The sequence below is a fragment of the Rhinoraja longicauda genome, chromosome 6, assembly GCF_053455715.1.
Source record: "Rhinoraja longicauda isolate Sanriku21f chromosome 6, sRhiLon1.1, whole genome shotgun sequence".
NCBI lineage: Eukaryota > Metazoa > Chordata > Chondrichthyes > Rajiformes > Arhynchobatidae > Rhinoraja > Rhinoraja longicauda.
The window spans coordinates 23,960,763-23,978,897 of record NC_135958.1 but is presented as its reverse complement, the minus strand read 5'-3'; the positions used below and the strand labels follow the sequence as shown (position 1 = coordinate 23,978,897).

General features: G+C 45.8%; 1 protein-coding gene across 1 annotated transcript in view; it reads right to left on the bottom strand.

The window, feature by feature from the left end:
- cdh8 (cadherin 8) overlaps positions 1-3,303 on the bottom strand; it is a 174,936-nt gene extending 171,633 nt beyond the window's left edge. The window contains exon 1 of the mRNA XM_078400723.1: positions 2,700-3,303. The gene's annotated coding sequence lies outside the window, so the exon portion shown is untranslated. The remainder of the gene's footprint in view (positions 1-2,699) is intronic.
- Positions 3,304-18,135: the final 14,832 nt, after the last annotated feature.

Below are 18,135 nucleotides of genomic sequence, written 5' to 3'. Positions count from 1 at the left end.
ACATATCTGCTATGATCACACAGTGATTATATTGGTAAGGAAGTGTTTTCTGTAGTATATGCGACCGACCTTGTGTTAGTGTCAGTCGCGAACGCGGCGCCAGAGCAGAGCGTGATTCAACTAATATGCATATTTTATTCATTTGTGAAATAAAACGATTCAGCGATACTAATCTGTTTGAGATCTCGGCAGCATTTTCAAGGGCTATTACTTGCCCGTCTGAACAGCCTGTGTCTCATTTGCCCCTTTCCTTCTAATGTTGCGTTTCTCTCCACGTTAATGTTGCCAACAGAAATCTAATTGTCACACCGCTGAACTGGGAGGTGAATGGAACTGAACACCGCCGCCTCATTTACAGTGAAATGTTGGATAATTCTCCTTCTCTACGTAGGGTGGTTAAACACCGTAAGGGGTTTTTTTCCCTACACTCTCTCTCGCTCTCTCTCTCTCGCTCTCTCTCATACTCACTCACACATACACACACACACACACACAGTCTCTCACTCTCTCTCACACTCCTCTCTCTCACACACACGTTCACGCACTCGCACTCGCACTCTCACACACACACTCTCACACACACACAACGATTTGCCTGAACTGAACTTTTACCACCTAAATTCATATTTATTCGCAATGCATGTTCAACGAAAATAAATGCATATATAGGGGATCTGTTGTGCGGTCTACCTTGTCATTGTCAGCATTGGGGAAAGATACATTGGTTAAGTGATAGAAATGTTTCATCAACAGCGTTGTTACCTACTTTTTTTTATTTTGGAAGATGCTAAATTAGTTACTATTTGCAAATGTTTGGACAGTTAATGGTTATCTTTCCGTCGGGGGGTGGGGGCAGACGATGATTTGCAACCATATTTCACTGGGATAAACGACCTGTAGGAGATTTCCATCTCGTCGGAGCTGAACTGCCAAATTATCTCACCAGCATAAGGGGCCAACCGCATTAAATTCTACCGGCGTCAACCTCGTAAGTACATCAATGGGATGCTAGCACCCGGGAGCTGGGCTCGGGGCAAGTAAGGTTTCAAGGTGAGGGGGGCTTGGAGGAGGGTTTAGATTATATTGGATGAAAGGACAAAGATACAAAGAGCTCCCTCGTTGACTGATAGCGGCCCCCCGAATGGCGCGGGCAGATTGAACGTGGAGTTGGCATTAGGGAACTTTTTTTATCCACCTGCTTCAAAGAGATGTTTTAAACCACTTGAAAAAGCCAATTCTCGACCTGTAAACGCAAAGCGCCATGGACTTGGATGCTTGTTGGGTCTTACAGTGTACTATGTTTACATATTCTGTTGTGCAAGTAAGAATTTAATTGTTCTAATTGGGACATATGGCAATAAAACACGCTTGATTCTCTTGACTTTTAAATAAAGTTATACATCCACATTAACAAATACAGGGGTTTTTAATTGCAAATTACTTATGGTGGAGGTGGTGTTCAATTTTTTTCCGCCTTCTCTGATTTAATTCTTCCAAGCTTTACCAACCCCCGAGCAGAGGAGAAATTGATAATCTATAAATTGATTAAGATTAAAACGCCCAAACCAGTGCTATTTATCAATTGGTGCAATTACTATTAGCTGTTTGTTATTAATTGGTGAGAAACGCGCAGTGGAAACTCTGAAGGAAGAAGAAAATAATAAATGTAATTTGAGTTCCGGTGGTCTTCAGTGTGATGCTAAGACAATATATTCACCACTGAATACTGTGGTATATCCAATCCATTAAGAATTATCCTTTCTCTTTTGCCACCGTAGCCTAGAAGGGTGATGCAAACCCTCAACCTAACTGCAGTAGAGACAACATTTATATTTTCACATTCAATAAACCCAAACAATTGCCAAGACCAGGAGATCACCGCGGGATGTAATCAGATTTACTCCGAATGGCGCCATTTGAGTGAGTGACCAGAAGGGGATTTATCGAGAGCCCGGGTCAACTTGGGCGCTTTTTGGAGAGCGCCTTCAACCCGGGATGGCTTCTCAGGGGCTGAAGCAGAACGACCCAATGTATAAATATGTTGTGAAGAAAGTTAGCCAACTCCACCCCTCTCCAGCCGACATGCCCCAATGTCATGTGCATGGGATTCAGAGATGGGTAGAGCGAGCAAGAAGATGAACAGCGGGGGAAACCTCGGGTGTATCAGCGACTAACTAAAGCGCTCGCAATGGGGCGAAATTCTACTTCAAAGTTGGGATGCATCGGCGTCGATGAATGGCGCTCCCCATTTTTATAATTTATTTTGTTTCAAAATAAAAATATAAATGATATTCCCGACAGGTGAATTAAATGGGCAAAGGTGACTGCGAGTGATCGGAGCAACAACCTTGGGTGTATTTGATGCGTATCCGCGGTGGGCCGGGAGGATGGCCACATATTGATGAAATTTGCGGTTCTATTGACGAAAGGGGAAAATGCAACATTTCCTCTCTTTGGCCCTGACTTTAACTTTGAACAAGCCCCGTTGGAGAATGCTTTAAATCCACCACCACCACCACTAACCGTATTCAGCCTGGTTTATGTCTGTCCCCACCCCCCCCCCCCCCCCCCCCCCCCCGACCCTTCACTCCTTCGCAGCGAGGGATAGAACGGGCAGCCAAGACCAAAATTCATATTCTCAACACGCAAACTACACATCTTCAGAAAACACGCATACACACACAAGCACAAGACTTTACCTTATTGGATGGGATCCGCCAGATTGTCTCTTTATCAACGACCCGGTCGCATCGTTGCAACAAGTGCCCGCAGTTACTGATGAGGGAGGAATTGGAGCAACACGATGGGCGATCGGTTCAAGGCTAGTCAGCGATCGGCCGGAGTATCCAGCACCATGCCAGCGTGCGATGTGTCGCTGCTGCGAATCTGACACAACGCGACCATCTCTTCTTTGCCCCCAAGTCCTTGCCTTCCCGGGGTAGGTGAGACAGACGAGGTGTAGCAAATCTCACCCCCTCACTTTCTCTCTCCGCTCCCACCCTCCTGGTTTAAAAGGCTCGGCGCTCGTTTTGTTTCATGCCTTGGTCGGGGAGGGAGGGAGGGAGAGAGAGAGAGAGAGGGAGGGAGGGAGGGAAGAGAGAAGAGAGAGAGAGAGAGAAAAAAATCCTCAAAATAACTCCGGTTGCAAAAATGCATGAGCCGTACAGTGTGTCTTGGTGATTCTCTGGATACGCTGGTACAGGCTCCATAACTTGGAGCCTCCCATAACTGCAGTCATTGGACTGTCGAGGAGGAAGGTCCGATGTCAGTAATTAATGCGAGCTCTTTCATAAAGTGTGTGTGTGTGTGAGGAAAAGAGAGAGAGAGAGATAGAGAGTCAGAGAGAGGGGCAGCGAGAGAAACGCACCGCACACATACATACATACACACCAGCAACTTTGCAATCCGTATACACACAGAGAGAGAGGGTCGCTAATGGTAAAGATCGTTCGTGTTCAACGTCGTGAGCGCAATTTGGCACAGTGAATAGCAACAACAAAAAACAGGTCTTATACCACAGTCACGTTTGGCTGGCTTGGATTTTGTTTTGGGAAGGTGGGGGAAGAGCCTTTCGGTGTGATCCGTCTCCAAACGCGTTTCTGTTCCAAACTGTAGTCAAAGTTAACACGGAACCGGCGCTAACCTTTAATGGGCGATTCGATATAATTGTCAATGAAATCGAAGGCATCTGAAACAGGTACTCCCGCCTCGCCACTCAATGCCGATGTACCCCTGGTGCCAACTGTGAATTCACATTAACTTGTGCCGGGCTGTCTTGGTAACAGTATATGCTCGGGGTTTTAAAAACACGCCGCATCTATATTAATATTTGGAGATTTTGTTTTTTTTCATTTCGCTGCCGGCAATGTTGGTGTGGGATTGACCGAGGTGTAATCTTCATTGCAGTAAGCCATCATTAACATGCATCGTACATGAGGAGTGAGTGCACGTCGTTGGTTGATCCGCCACCCATCACTGTCACGGCTTTGCAATGGAAAGCTTCAGACCCATCAATACATGCCCACATAGACTGGCTCTCACAGGTGGACAGACACCCGCTCGCTCACCCACACTAAACACGGGCGGCTGGCACAGTCTGTTCTCCTCTCTCTGACTTTTACACACGGAGACGGTCACATCCACTCAATGTCGCACGGAACAAACACCTACCTGCACACGCAAACACATAATGAGTCTGGCACACACACACGTACACTGTGAGTCTTTCACACCATGTCACACACACGCATAATCATGTGCACACACATCCACATAATGTGTTTCTCACACACAAATACCAACACAGCGAGTCTATCACGAGACATACATACAATGTCACACGCACAAACAAGCATGTGTAGACACGTGTCTCACACACGCGTCTATTAAACACACACAATGTCACACACACATAAGACTGTGCACGCACACATACAAACACACACAAACACACACACACACACAATGAGTCTGTCTCTTACAGCCCACGTGCGTCTCACACACTTGTCTCTTACGTACACATACAAACACCACGCACCATGAGCCTATCACACATGCACACAGATGCACAATGAGTCCCCCACACGAACACGCATACAGCAGAGTGAGTCTATCTCGCACACACACAATGCAACATAGACCTGTGACCCATGGGGAACGCCAGAACCAGAAGCAAGAATAGATCCTGCTGGGCCTACCTAACATTCCCTACCTATTGTCCTAATCATTGTCTACCCTGTAGCCCAACAAGTTTATCAGCCTTAAAATTACGTAATGACTCAACATCCATTGCTGTCTGGGAGTGGGGGGGGGGTGGAAGGGTGAGGGGTCCAAAAATTAGCCACATACACTCACACACACAAATATACATTGACATACACTCTCACATACAGTATACACACACTCACATATATACACACACTTGCACACACTCGCACATATGCACACTCACAGGTAGACACACACATGGACATACACACACACACATAATGGGCGTAGAATCCTAGACAGAGACACCCAAGTTCATGTAAGATAGACAATAGACAATAGACAATAGGTGCAGGAGTAGGCCATTCAGCCCTTCGAGCCAGCACCGCCATTCAATGCGATCATGGCTGATCACTCTCAATCAGTACCCCGTTCCTGCCTTCTCCCCATACCCCCTCACTCCGCTATCCTTAAGAGCTCTATCCAGCTCTCTCTTGAAAGCATCCAACGAACTGGCCACCACTGCCTTCTGAGGCAGAGAATTCCACACCTTCACCACTCTCTGACTGAAAAAGTTCTTCCTCATCTCCATTCTAAATGGCCTACCCCTTATTCTAAAACTGTGGCCCCTTGTTCTGGACTCCCCCAACATTGGGAACATGTTTCCTGCCTCTAATGTGTCCAATCCCCTAATTATCTTATATGTTTCAATAAGATCCCCCCTCATCCTTCTAAATTCCAGATGATGCATTCAATCTACTTACAGAGTCATAAACATGGACTGTGCACATGACCAAGCACACACTTGTTCATGTTCAGAATTAAAGACCAAAAGAAATGCTTGAATGAAGAAGATAAAATTCCAATCCATAGTGAGCGACATGTTAGAGACCAGCTGCCTCTGACAAGCTTTGATCCAATCAGTTCACCAAATATAATTAAATATTGGATTTTCATTTGCACTACCGCATTGTTAAACTCATACACTAAATGCAATCATGATCAAAAACAGTGATTTAAAACCATTCCAATACTAGTGCTTGAGGTGAAGGAGTGGATCTGTGATCAATCCCACCCTCTCCACACTAACAATGCAGTTAGAATAATGGAAGAAGGGTCTCCACCCAAAACCTCACCTCTTCCTTTTCTCCAGAGATGCTGCCTGTCCCGCCGAGTTAATCCAGCATTTTGTGTCTATTTGGAATAGTGGAATCAGACAGTGATCTAACGCAATAAGGAAAACATTTGGACCATGGTGCATCTGCTATCTCTGTGGTTTTGCTGCCCAACCAATCCAACTCTATGCTCTTTGGTCAAATCCCCCATAAAATCTTTCCCTTCAAAATGTATCTAGTTTATTTGTTGGAAATTATTTTGCAGATTTGGGTGTTGTTTTTATGACAGGAACATTACAAATGGAACATTCTTATTGCAAATAGGATAGAGATAATCCAGGCAATGCACAAGTCAGTTGATGTGATATATATGGGTTTCTAAAAAACCCATTTGATAAGTACCATGTGATAGGTTTACCATCAAAATCAAATAAAAATGTTCTGTGTAGTGTAGCAGTACAATAATGCTGCAGCAACATGGACATTAAATTGAGTGTAATGCTTTTTTTCACAAGAGGGAAACTATACAGTAGATTTCTCCAGGAAACTACAAACTTGTTCCATTGCTTATAGAAAATATATTTGGTGTAAACCAGGAGGGGGGGAAGAGAGACTCATTGCTGAGAGGTCAGAGTCAGAGAGACATACATCGAGGAAGCCGGCACAATGGCCCAACTTGCTCACTCCAAAAACATGTCCCATATGCACTAGTCCCACCTGCCTGTGTTTGGACCATATATCTCCAAACCTATCTGCCTCATCTACCTCCTCCAGCACCTCATTCCATAAACCCACCACCCTTTGTGGAAAAAAGTTACTCCTCAGTTCCTATTAAATCTTCTCCCCTTACTTTAAACCGATGATCCTCCTCCCGGCAGGATATTGTGTGTTGACCTGATCTATTCCTCTCATGATTTTGTACATCTCTGTAAGATCACCCCTCATCCACCTGCGCTTTCATAGGAAACAAAGTCAATTGTGACATTGTAGATGGAAAAGGAAAGGAATTGTTGAAGTATGGGGAGAGATTGGGGTAGTGGAGATGGCTGGAGTGTTGTGGTGTAGAGGAGGTACAGATTGAACGGAGTCCAAAGGGTCTCCTTTCATCCCATAACTATTCTCTGGTTACGCAACAGTGCTCCAAACCATCAGGGTTGCTACCTCACAGTGCCAGAGAACTGGGCTCAACCCTGACCTCAGATGCTATCTGTGAGTGGAGTTTGCACGTTCTCCCTGAGACTTTAGACTAGACTTTAGAGATACAATGCGGAAACACTAGCATTCTCCTACACACTAGGGACAAGTCACAATTTTTTTTACCAAAGCCAATTAAGTGACTTTGGAGTGTGCGGAGAAACCAGAGCACCTGGAGAAAACCTACACGGTCATAGCGAGAATGTACAAACTCCATGGTCAGGAATGAAACGGATCTCTGGTGCTGTAAAGCAACAACTCTACCACTGCGCCCCTCACTGGGCAGATTTCTTCTGGATGCTCCGTTTTCCTCCTACATCCTAAAATTGTCAGGTTGGTGTGTTAAAAGGCCCGGAATGTGTAGGTGAGTGGTAGAGTCCAAGGGAGGGGAGGGGGGAAGGAATGATGAGAATTTGTGGAGGATAAAAACAGTATCAATACAGGATTAATATAAATGAGCCGTGCTGACTCAATGGGCTTAATGGCTTGTTCCCTTACTCTCGAAATGAATCTGCGAAATTCATAAGTCGTAAGAGCAGATTAGGCCATTTGGTCTATAGAGTCTACTGTGCTATTCAATTATAGCTGATCTCTCTTTCCCTCTTGATCCCACTCTCCTGCCTTCTCCCCATAACTCTTGACACCCTTACTAATCAAGAATCAACAAATCTTCACCTTAAAAATAACCAATAATTTGGCCTCCACAGCCATCTGTGACAACGAATTCCACACATTCCCCACCCTCTGACTAAATAAATTCCTTCTCTCCCTTTTTAAAGTTGTGTCCTTTTATTCTGAGGCTGTGCCCTCTGGTCCTAGACTCTCCCACGTGTGGAAACATTCTCTTCACATACAATCTGTTCAGACCTTTCCTATTCAGTAAGTTTCAATGAGGTCCCCCCTCATCCTTCTAAACCCCAGTGAGTACAGGCCCAGCGCTGTTAAGCTCTCAATTAATTCCCAGGATCATTCTCATGAACCTCTTCTGGACCCTCTCCAATGCCAGCACATCCTTCCTCAGATATGGGGCCCATAACTGTTCACAATACTCCAAATGCAGTTTGACTAGTGCATCATTGCAGAGAGTGCAGAGGTGATTGTGTTGAGGGGCTGAGAGACTGCTGAGGTCTGCTGGTGTTGCTATTTGGAACAAAGGAATCCAAGAAGAGAATTTAACCAAGTTGTATAAAGTTAATGCAGGTTTAGACAAGGCTGAAAAAAAAGGAGAGATTTTTTTGTTTTTGCAACAAAAAAAATTAAGGCACAATTTTTTGATAATTGGTAAACAATTGGGGCGGCATGGCAGCACAGTGGTAGAGTTGCTGCTTTACCATGCCATATACCCGGGTCCAATCCTATGAGTGCTGTCTATACGGAATTTGTACATTCTCCCTGTGACCACGTGGGTTTTCTCCGGGTGCTCTGGTTTCCTCCCACATTCCAAAGAGATGAGCAGGTTTGTAAGTTAATTGTCATTTGGACAGGGCCATGGATAGGAAGGATTTTGAGCGATATGGGCCAAACGCAGGCAGGTGGGACTAGCTTAGCTGGAGCATCTTTGTCAGCAAGGCAAAATTAGGCTGAGGTGCCTAACTCTGTGCTGTATGACTTTATGACTGTATAGAGACTCTCACTCCTATTTATTGCATTGACTCAATGGGTTAATAGCATTTCATAGTCAATGATTATTATGCTACATTCAAGGAAAAGGTTTATCATCAGTGTGTGATGCTGATGGTTACGTTAAGAAGGCTTGGAGACCAAGCACTACCAAAGTTTAATAATCTACTGTTGCCCACCCTTTCTGGACATGTGGCCATTGCTGGTAAGGCTGATAATCATTCCCCAATCCTAACCATGAACCTGAGAGGACACTTTACGCTTTAGACTTCAGAGATACAGTGAGGAAACAGATCCTTTAGTCCACCGAGCCCGTGCCGATCTGCGATTATCCCGTACACTAGCACTATCCTACACTCTAGGAACAATTTACAAATTTTACCGGAGCTAATTATCCTATAAACCTGTACATCTTTGGAGTATAGGAGGAAACCGGAGCACCCGGATAAAACCCACATGGTTACAGGGAGTACGTACAAACTCCGTACAGACAGTACCCATAGTCAGGATCGAACCCGGGTCTCGGGCGTTGTAAGGCAGCGACTCTACCTCTGCGCCAATGGGCTGCCACGGTGCCATATTTGAACATCCCTCGTATCTACCATATTGCTGCAAGACTGTAGACATGTCCAGCACAGAAAGGCGTGCGTGTGGCTTAGAACATAGACTCTGAAATATATTATCAAGAGAGATTAGGAACCCAACCCTGAATTCTAGGAAGTTAAATGATGATCTGATTCAGGTTTTCAAGATATTAAAGAGATGCTATATTATGTATGAAAAGTTACCATTTTACTCATTAGATGTTCCAGTACAAGGAACATGGTGTAGAAATATAGATTCAAGCCTCTCAGGAGCAGTTTTCAAATATCTCTGCTTGCAAAGAGTTGTGGGATTTTCAAACTCTCCTTCAAAAATAGCAATTGGGACCCACCCAAGTAACGGCCAATGTGGGAGGGGGGGCCACGATAACCGTCGGGGGCGGGACCCGCCAGAGTGATGGGAGTGGTGGCCAATGAGGAGGGGAGGCTGTGGACCGACGAGCTGCCGCTAGCTCACCCACTCCATCACCCCTGAACCCCCCTCCACCCCTCCCTCCCCCCCACTCACCCACTCCATTCCCCTCAACCCCCCCTTATCCCTCAGCCCCCTCACCTACTCACCCTCTCCTCCAGCCTCGCGAGAGGGGATGGAATAGTTGAGTGGTTGAGAGTGGGGGGCGAGGGGAGGGGGAGATAAGGGGGGTTGAGGGGGGATGGAGTTGGGTGAGTGTGTGAGTAGATGAGGCAGGGGGGGATGAGAAGAGGGGGGGATAAGGGGGGTTGTGGAGGGATGGAGTGGGTGAGGGGGAGGGGAGGAGGGGAGTCGAATGCGTGAGGGGAGGGGGGATAAGGGGGGTTGAGGGGGGATGGAGTGGGTGAGTGGGACGGGAGGGAGGGGGAGGAGAGGGAGTGGGAAGTGGGGAGGAGAGCGTGGTGAACCAATGCAGGAGAGGTTTGGGGCCAATGAGGGGGAAGGGGACGCTGAGCTCACGAGCTGCCGCTAACTTTAATAGATGCTCTCCCCCCCCCCCCCCCCGCCGGGAGGACCAGTGCCCATGCCAGCGTGCCCCATGCTTGACCTTCCTCCCGTGGTGCAGCGTGGCTGCAGAGGGTCCAACAAGATGGCCGTCGCCGCCGTTCACAGACGCTCGCCGCCATGCTGCAGGAGAGTCTTTGGGTCCACGGCTCGCTCTGGCTGGAGCACTGGTGGCAGGGGGCTGAGGTGAGTGGCTCCCTCTCCCATCCATGTCCCCCCTCGCCCGCCCACGCCCACGGGGTCTCTCCCCGCCCGGCAACAGTCTTTGACCGTTGAAGAGGATTGCCGGGCTCGCAGCATCGTCAGTTGGGGGAGGGTTGCCCCAGGAGAGATTTAGATGCCATGGGTCCACTTCAGTCTAGTATCTCTCTAAAACTTTCCTATTCATGTACTTGTCCAATTTGGTATTTGGAAAAAAATGTTTGGTTATGTAGTTCGTTTTCAGATCATAATTGCTATAAATGACGTGCCAAGCCTGAGGTACGGTATCCTTTTATAATCTAGCTTGAGGACCATTATATTAATACCAGCTTCCATTTACAAACTGTTATCCAAAGACACAGGAACTGAAAGACAAACTGACATGGGACAATCTGCCGTTCTTGGAGTAAATCATGTTTCTATTGTTGCAAAGTTATTTTGACATTAATTGGTATAAAGTCAGTAGAATAATGTAGAAGATCTGAGATGCGCCAAGGGACAAATTGTACAATTTCCTGGATTCATGACACAATTAGGAAAGGCACATGCCAAGATTCTCGGATTGGGATTTATATCCACCCCACATTCTTTTGCGTTATATCGTGAGTGATGCTTCCACTTCCATACTGATGGAGTTCTGCATTCTCAGATGTTCCATACTTCAGAAGAGATAATAGCAACGCATCACAGCATGGTTTGGGAACAGCTCCATCCAAGATTGCAAAGAATTGCAAAGAATTGTGGATGCAGCCCAGACCACCCTTCCATTGACTCAATTTAGACCCCACGCTGCCTCGGCAAGACCACCAGCATAATCAAGGATGAGTCTCACCCCGGTCACTTCCCCTCACCCTTCAGGCAAGTGGTACAGAAGTGTGAAAATGCACAGATTCAGGGCCAGTTTCTTCCCAACTGTTATCAGGCAACTGAATCAACCTGTCAACAAGTAGAGAGCAGTCCTGAGCTACCATCTACCTCATTGGAGATGCTCGGACTATCTTTAGTCGGACTTTACTGGAAATATCTTGCACTAAACGTCATTCTCTTTATCATGTATCTATACACGGTGGATGGCTCGATTGTATTCATGTACAGTCGTTTATCTGACTGGTTCGCACACATCAAAACCTTTTTACTGTACCTCAATACACACGACAATAAACGAAACAAAACCAAACACTGAGCTAAGGCCTGAGCTTGCAGGTAGACACTAAACAAAGGTGTCTCATGATTGTGAAGAAGATGATACATCCATTAATACCTGGTCATTGTCATTTGTTAATGTATTTACAAGTTAAAAAAATAGCATAATAAAGAGCTATCTGTGCAAGGATCCAAGAATGTTGATGAGTAAATGGACAAAACATTGGTCTGGAGCATTGGCGTTAGAGGGATTTTAGCCAGTAATTAGGGCAGCATAGTGGCACAGCTGGTTTGAACCTTACTTAGAGTGCTCTCTGTGTGGAGTTTGCCTGCTCTCCCTGTGACCATGTGCTCTGGTTTCCTCTGGGTGCTCCAGTTTCCCTCCACATCCCAAGGACGTGTGGATTTGTAGGCTGATTAACTTCTATAAATAGCCCCCTAATGTTTAGAGAGTGGATGAGAAAATGTGATAACATAAAATCTGTGTGAACAGTGTGGACTCGATGAGTGGAAGGGCCTGTTTCCATGCTGTATCTTCCAATAAATCAACAATCTATTTCTTACCAATGGCTCTATCAACACTGACCAAGGCTATGCATCCACAGAAGACACAACGTGCTGGAGTAACTCCATTGGTCAGGCAGCATCTCAGGAGGCATGAATAGGTGAAGACTGAAGAAAGGTTCCGCCACGAAATGTCATCTATTCATGTTGCCTGACCCGCTGAGTTGCTCCAGCACTTTGTATCTCATTTTGTAAACCACCATTTGCAATTCTTTATTTCTACTGCACATTGAAACGTGCTCTTTGCACATCCGTCTATGTCAATTATCAGCAAACCCCTCGATGACAAGCCCTCTATAGCAAAAGGGCTCTACTTGCAATCAACAATGTTTTGGTCATAAGATGGAACAGGGCTGAACAAGCTCCATCTACAAAATAGCTCAGAAAAGACATAAGAGGCATATACTGCTTCACCGGCTCTCACAGCCATCAAAAACATTTAAACTCGCGCGATTAAAACATTTTAAATAACAAAGCAACTTTAAAAGTAAATGAAAACCACTACAATTAAGATCATTCATGTACATTTACAAAAAGAATTAAGGACCTGCAATAGAACTGAATTACTTCCATTATCTAAACTTACCTTGGACCTTAACAGCTGTTTGTTTGCATTCATGAAAGGAGATGTTACCACAGTGCCTGGGCAATCTGCCACAGGTCCTGCAGGCAGTTTCTCCAGACGAACTGCTGTGGAACTGCTGCTACTTCACACCCCACTGCCGGAGCCCAGAAGGAATATATGTGGGGAGTCACAGTGGCGCAGCGGTAGAGTTACTGACTCACAATGCCAGAGACCCAGGTTCGATTCTGATCTTGGGTGCTGTCTGTGTGGAGTTTGTACATTCTCCCTGCGACCGCATGGGTTTTCTCCAGGTACTCATTCCAAAGACATACAGGTGTGTCGGCTGATACCAAATGCTGGAGTAATTCAGCTGGAGTAACTCAACATCTCTGGAGAAAAGGAATAGGTGATGTTTTGGGTTGAGACCTTTCTTCAGACTCTGAAGAAGGGTCTCGACCCAAAATGTCACATATTCCTTTTCTCCAGAGACGCTGCCTGACCTGCTGAGTTACTCCAACATTTTGTGTTTATGTCCAGTGTAAACCAGCATCTGCAGTTCCTTTCTACAGGTTTGTAGGTTAATTAGCTTCTGTAAATTGTCCCTAATGAGATATCCAAAATGGCGGCGCTGCCTTAGCAGCTGCGGCTTACCTGCGGTCCATTTGTCTTTGTGTTTTTGTTGTTTTTGTGTCTTAATTGTAGCTGTGATGTCGTGCTTTTGTGTTTGTGTACTATGTGTGTATGTGGGGGGGAGGGGGGGAACTGTAAAATTGTAAATAGGTGTCCCTTCCGAACGGAGACCCGACCTTTGTTTTCTGGGTGTTGCCTCCGTTCCTGCTGCGGCCTACCATCGGCCCAACTCCTGGAGCTGGCGGCCTCCAGGGCTCTGGTTCGCTGAGCCCGCGGACTGGACTTACCATCAGCGGAGCCGGCCGTCCTCGGAGGCTGCGGGAACGGCTGCGACTCGCCTTAGGCTCGGGCCGCGTGGATGCCGACATTGGGAGCTCCGGCAGCGGCAGCGGGTTCGCCCGCCCCGGATCGCGAGGCTTGGGTCGCGGACATTTCATCGTCCGGCGCGGCCTAAGATATGCCGCGGGATATTTCTCTGCTGGGCGGGGGCTTCAATGTCGGGAGCCACGACAGCCCCGACGTGCAGCAACAGCAGCAGCGTGTTCGCCCGCCCCGGATCGGACTTATCATCAGCGGAGACGGCCGTCTTCGGAGGCTGCGGGAGCGGCTGCGACTCGCCTTAGGCTCGTCCCGCTGCGGATCGTCCGGCGCGGCCTGCAACCACAACAACCTGACTGCGGGAGAAGACGGCAGGAGAAGGGAAAGACATTGTGGCCTTCCATCACAGTGAGGAGAGGACTGGAGGAGACTCATTGTGATGGATGTTTCTTTGATGGATGTTTCTTTTTTTTGTGTGTTTTTGGGGTTGTGTAATTTTAATGCCTATTTAATGCTTTTATTGTTGGACTGTGGGTGACTGAATTTCGTCCAATATTGGATGACAAATAAAGCTATCTTGAATCTTGAATCTTGAATGCCAAACTGGGATAAGATAGAACTAGTGTATGGGTGATCATTGATCCATGCCATGTTTCTAAACTAAACTAAAAATACTGTGCCAGAATAAACTCAGGGAAATCCCGATGAAAAGTCCCCCAGCTAGTTTGGGACACTCTTGTAGCAACAAGGAACTGCAGTTGCTCGATCTGAAGAAGGGTACTGACCCGAAACGTCACCTCTCCATGTTCTCCAGAGATCCTGCCTGACCCATTGAGTTACTCCAGCACTTTGTGTCCTTATGAGATACTCTTGCCTGCTTAAGCCAAAAACACAGATTTGTAGGCACTCCTGTAGCGTCCAAAGACGTACAGCTTTGTAGGTTAATTGGCTTTGGTAAAATGTAAATTGTCCCTCGTGTGTAGGGTAGTGCTAGTTTATGGGGATCGGCGTAGACTCGCTGGGCCGAAGGACTCTTTTCCATGCTGTATCTCTAAAGTCCAATGTATAAAAATGTAGCTTGATAGGACTTTGGTTTGGGTGCATTTGGAGTGATGCATGCAGTACTGGTCACTTGATTACAGCTAGACTCTGGAGGAGACGTGGAAGAGGTTTACATGAATGCTGTCTGGATAAGAGTTTATTAGCTGTAATGAGAGCTTGGAGCGTTGGAGTCTGAAGGGAGACCTCAAAGAAATATATTAAATAATGGGAGGCATTGATAGGGTAGACACAGAACCTTCATCGCAGGGTGGAAATGTCTTAGACTAGAGGGGACAGCTTTAAGGTAAGAAGGGCAAAGATTTAACAGAGATGGCAAGTTTTTACACAGCAGGTAGTGGGTGCCTTCATTGATGGCAAGGGTGGTGATGGAGTCAGAGTGTGATAGTGGCATTTAAGAAGCTTTTACATAAGTAAGGTATAGAGGCATATGGAACATGTGCAGGCAGTGGAGATGAACTTGGCATCAAGTTCAGCACAGACACTGTGGCCCGAAGTGCCTCTTCCTGTGTTGCACTATTCTATGTTCTGTCTAAATACCTTTACTGATTGTCGGGAAATCCCTATCACTGTCAGTGACTGAGACAGACAAAGTGGATTATTGCAATAGTAAAATAGACAAGTACAACGAGAGAGAAAAGGAATAGAAAGATATCATGAGTACGAAGGAACTGTACATGCTGGTTTACACCGAAGATAGACTCAAAATGGTGGAGTAACTCAGCAGGTCAGGCAGCACCTCTGGAGAGAAGGAATGGGTGACTTTTCCGGTCTAAACCCTTCTTCAGACTCTTCAGATATCAAGTTGGACGATCATTTACAATTTTGTTAAATGACAGAGCAGCCTTGTGAGTATGTGTGGGCCAGTCAGGCTTTGATTGTTTCATGTACTGCTGACTCAAGGACAGTTGTATAGAGTTCAATAGAATCATAGAAACGTGGAAAATATATATTCTGAATGGAAAATATTTGGCCCACCATATTCACACTGTAGTAAAAGAGTTACCTGGTCCAAGTCCAGCTTCCAACTTTGGGTAAGTGGACATACAAATGCACCACCCAAATTCAGTTAGAATGGGTTGTCACCTCTAGTCTACATTCAGGCAGTGAGTTTAACTGAAACACTAGCCTCTAGGTCAGCAGTTCTTAACCTTTTTGCCCCCATGTCCCCATCAGACATTCTTGGTCAGTACCGTGACCCCCGAAACAAAACGTGAAAAAAAAACAGCCCAATTTATGAAAACATGTCTGCCAATACTCAGTCAATGGGATGGGATAACTTCATTTATGACCCCCTTCATGATCCCCTTCACGGCCCCCAGGTTAAGAACCGCTGCTCTAGGTGAAAACGTCTTCCTCATCTCACTCTATAACCATCCGCAAGTTACTTTATTCCACTACATGCCCTTCCTCAGCTGGGGTTATAACTTCAGAGATTGCACATTGGCACAGTAGACTGAGCTGCTGCCTCACATCTTCAACCACAAGGGTTCGATCCCACCATCCGGCACTGTCTGTGTGGAGTTTGCATGTTTTCCCTGTGACTACGAGGGATGCATCCAGGCGCTCCCATGTCTGAATGTCACACTAGCTGCCAAGTTAATGGGCTTCTGTAGATTTCTGTAGGTGAGTGGTGGGAAAATACAGTGCCTTTGATAAGCATGAAAGGGGGAACAAGAAACAAAGAAAATCAGGGGAGGGGAAGAATAGGGTTTATCAGATTGCTCTGAGAACGAGCATAATCTCATTGAGCTAAACGGCCTCCTCCTACAAGTATATCAAGCGTCATTTCAGAGCAGTAAAACTGCACTTTCTGTTTCTGTCGATACATGAACTGCAGATGCTGGATTACAACAAAAAAAGACACAAAGTGCTGGAATAACTCAGCAGGTTAGGCAGCATCTCTGGAGAACATGGATAGGTGATGTTTCAGATCAGGACCCTTCTTCAAGTCCGGATTCGAAATGTCAATTATCCATGTTCTCCAGAGATGCTGCCTGGCCCACCGAGTTACTGGAGAACTTTGTGTCTTATTTTCTATTTCTGAACTGTCTCGGTTTAACTGTAGGTGTAGGTTTAGGTTGATTATTATAATGTATAGTTCTTCGGCTGACTGGATAGCATGCAACAAAAATAAACTTTTCAGTGTACCTCGTGTAGGAAAATAACTGCAGATGCTGGTACAAATCGAAGGTATCACAAAAAGCTGGAGTAACTCAGCAGGTCAGGCAGCATCTCAGGAGAGAAGGAATTGGTGAGACCCTGAAACGTCACCCATTCCTTCTCTCCTGAGATGCTGCCTGACCCGTTGAGTTACTCCAGCATTTTGTGATACTTCCACTGTACCTTGATACACGTGACAAAAAACTAATTGAACTAAACTAGATTATTGTCACATGTACTGAGGTACAATGAAAAGCATTGTATCGCATGCTATTCAAACAGATCAGATATAGATATAATCAGTTCAAGCTCAAGCTCAAGCAACAGTCTGTTCGAACCTCTACCATCTGGCAGACGATACAAGGCCTTCTACGCCCGCACCTCCAGACTCAGGAACAGCTTCATCCCCAGGGCCATAGCTGCTATGAACCGGTCCTGCTGTGCCGGATGGTCACATCGCACAGTGATCCGGCACAGATCTACTTGCACTTTATTCTGTTAAAACTGTTACAATTTGTTTCATTGGGTTGTTTAAATTAATACTGACTAGTTAATTAAATTATTGCATCGTATGGGAGGCGCATTCCCAATCTCGTTGTACCCCTGTACAATGCCAATAAAGATATATTGTATTGTATTGTATTGTACAATAAGTAGAGCAAAAGGGAAGGTACAGTGTGCAGAAATTATCATTAGTACATTTAGAAATGGTGATATACAGGTAGAAAAGAGATTTAAAAGAGTAGAGCGATTGTAACAGATGTTTGTAGATACCTCTTTGGGGAGAGCAAGCAACAATCTAATCCATGTAATTCCTTAGACTTTAGAGAAACAGAACGGAAACAGGCTTGCCGGCCCAACGAGTCCGTGCCGACCAGCGATCACCCCACACACTAGCACTACCCTACACACTAGGGACAATTTACAATTTGGTCTTTTTTATTAAGGTACAGTGATATGTGAATTGCCATACAGCCACACTAAAAAAAAAAGCAACAGGACACACAACTACATAAAGGTTAACATAAACATCCAACACCTTTGGCCAAAGCCAATTAACCTACTAACCTGCACATCTTTGGAGTATGGGAGGAAACAGGAACACTGGAGAAAACCCACATGGTCACAGGGCAAACATATAAACTATGCACAGAAAGCACCCATAGTGAGGATCCATTTAGAAGGATGAGAGGGGATCTTATCGAAACATATAAGATTATTAAGGGATTGGACACGTTAGAGGCAGGAAACATGTTCCCAATGTTGGGGGTGTCCAGA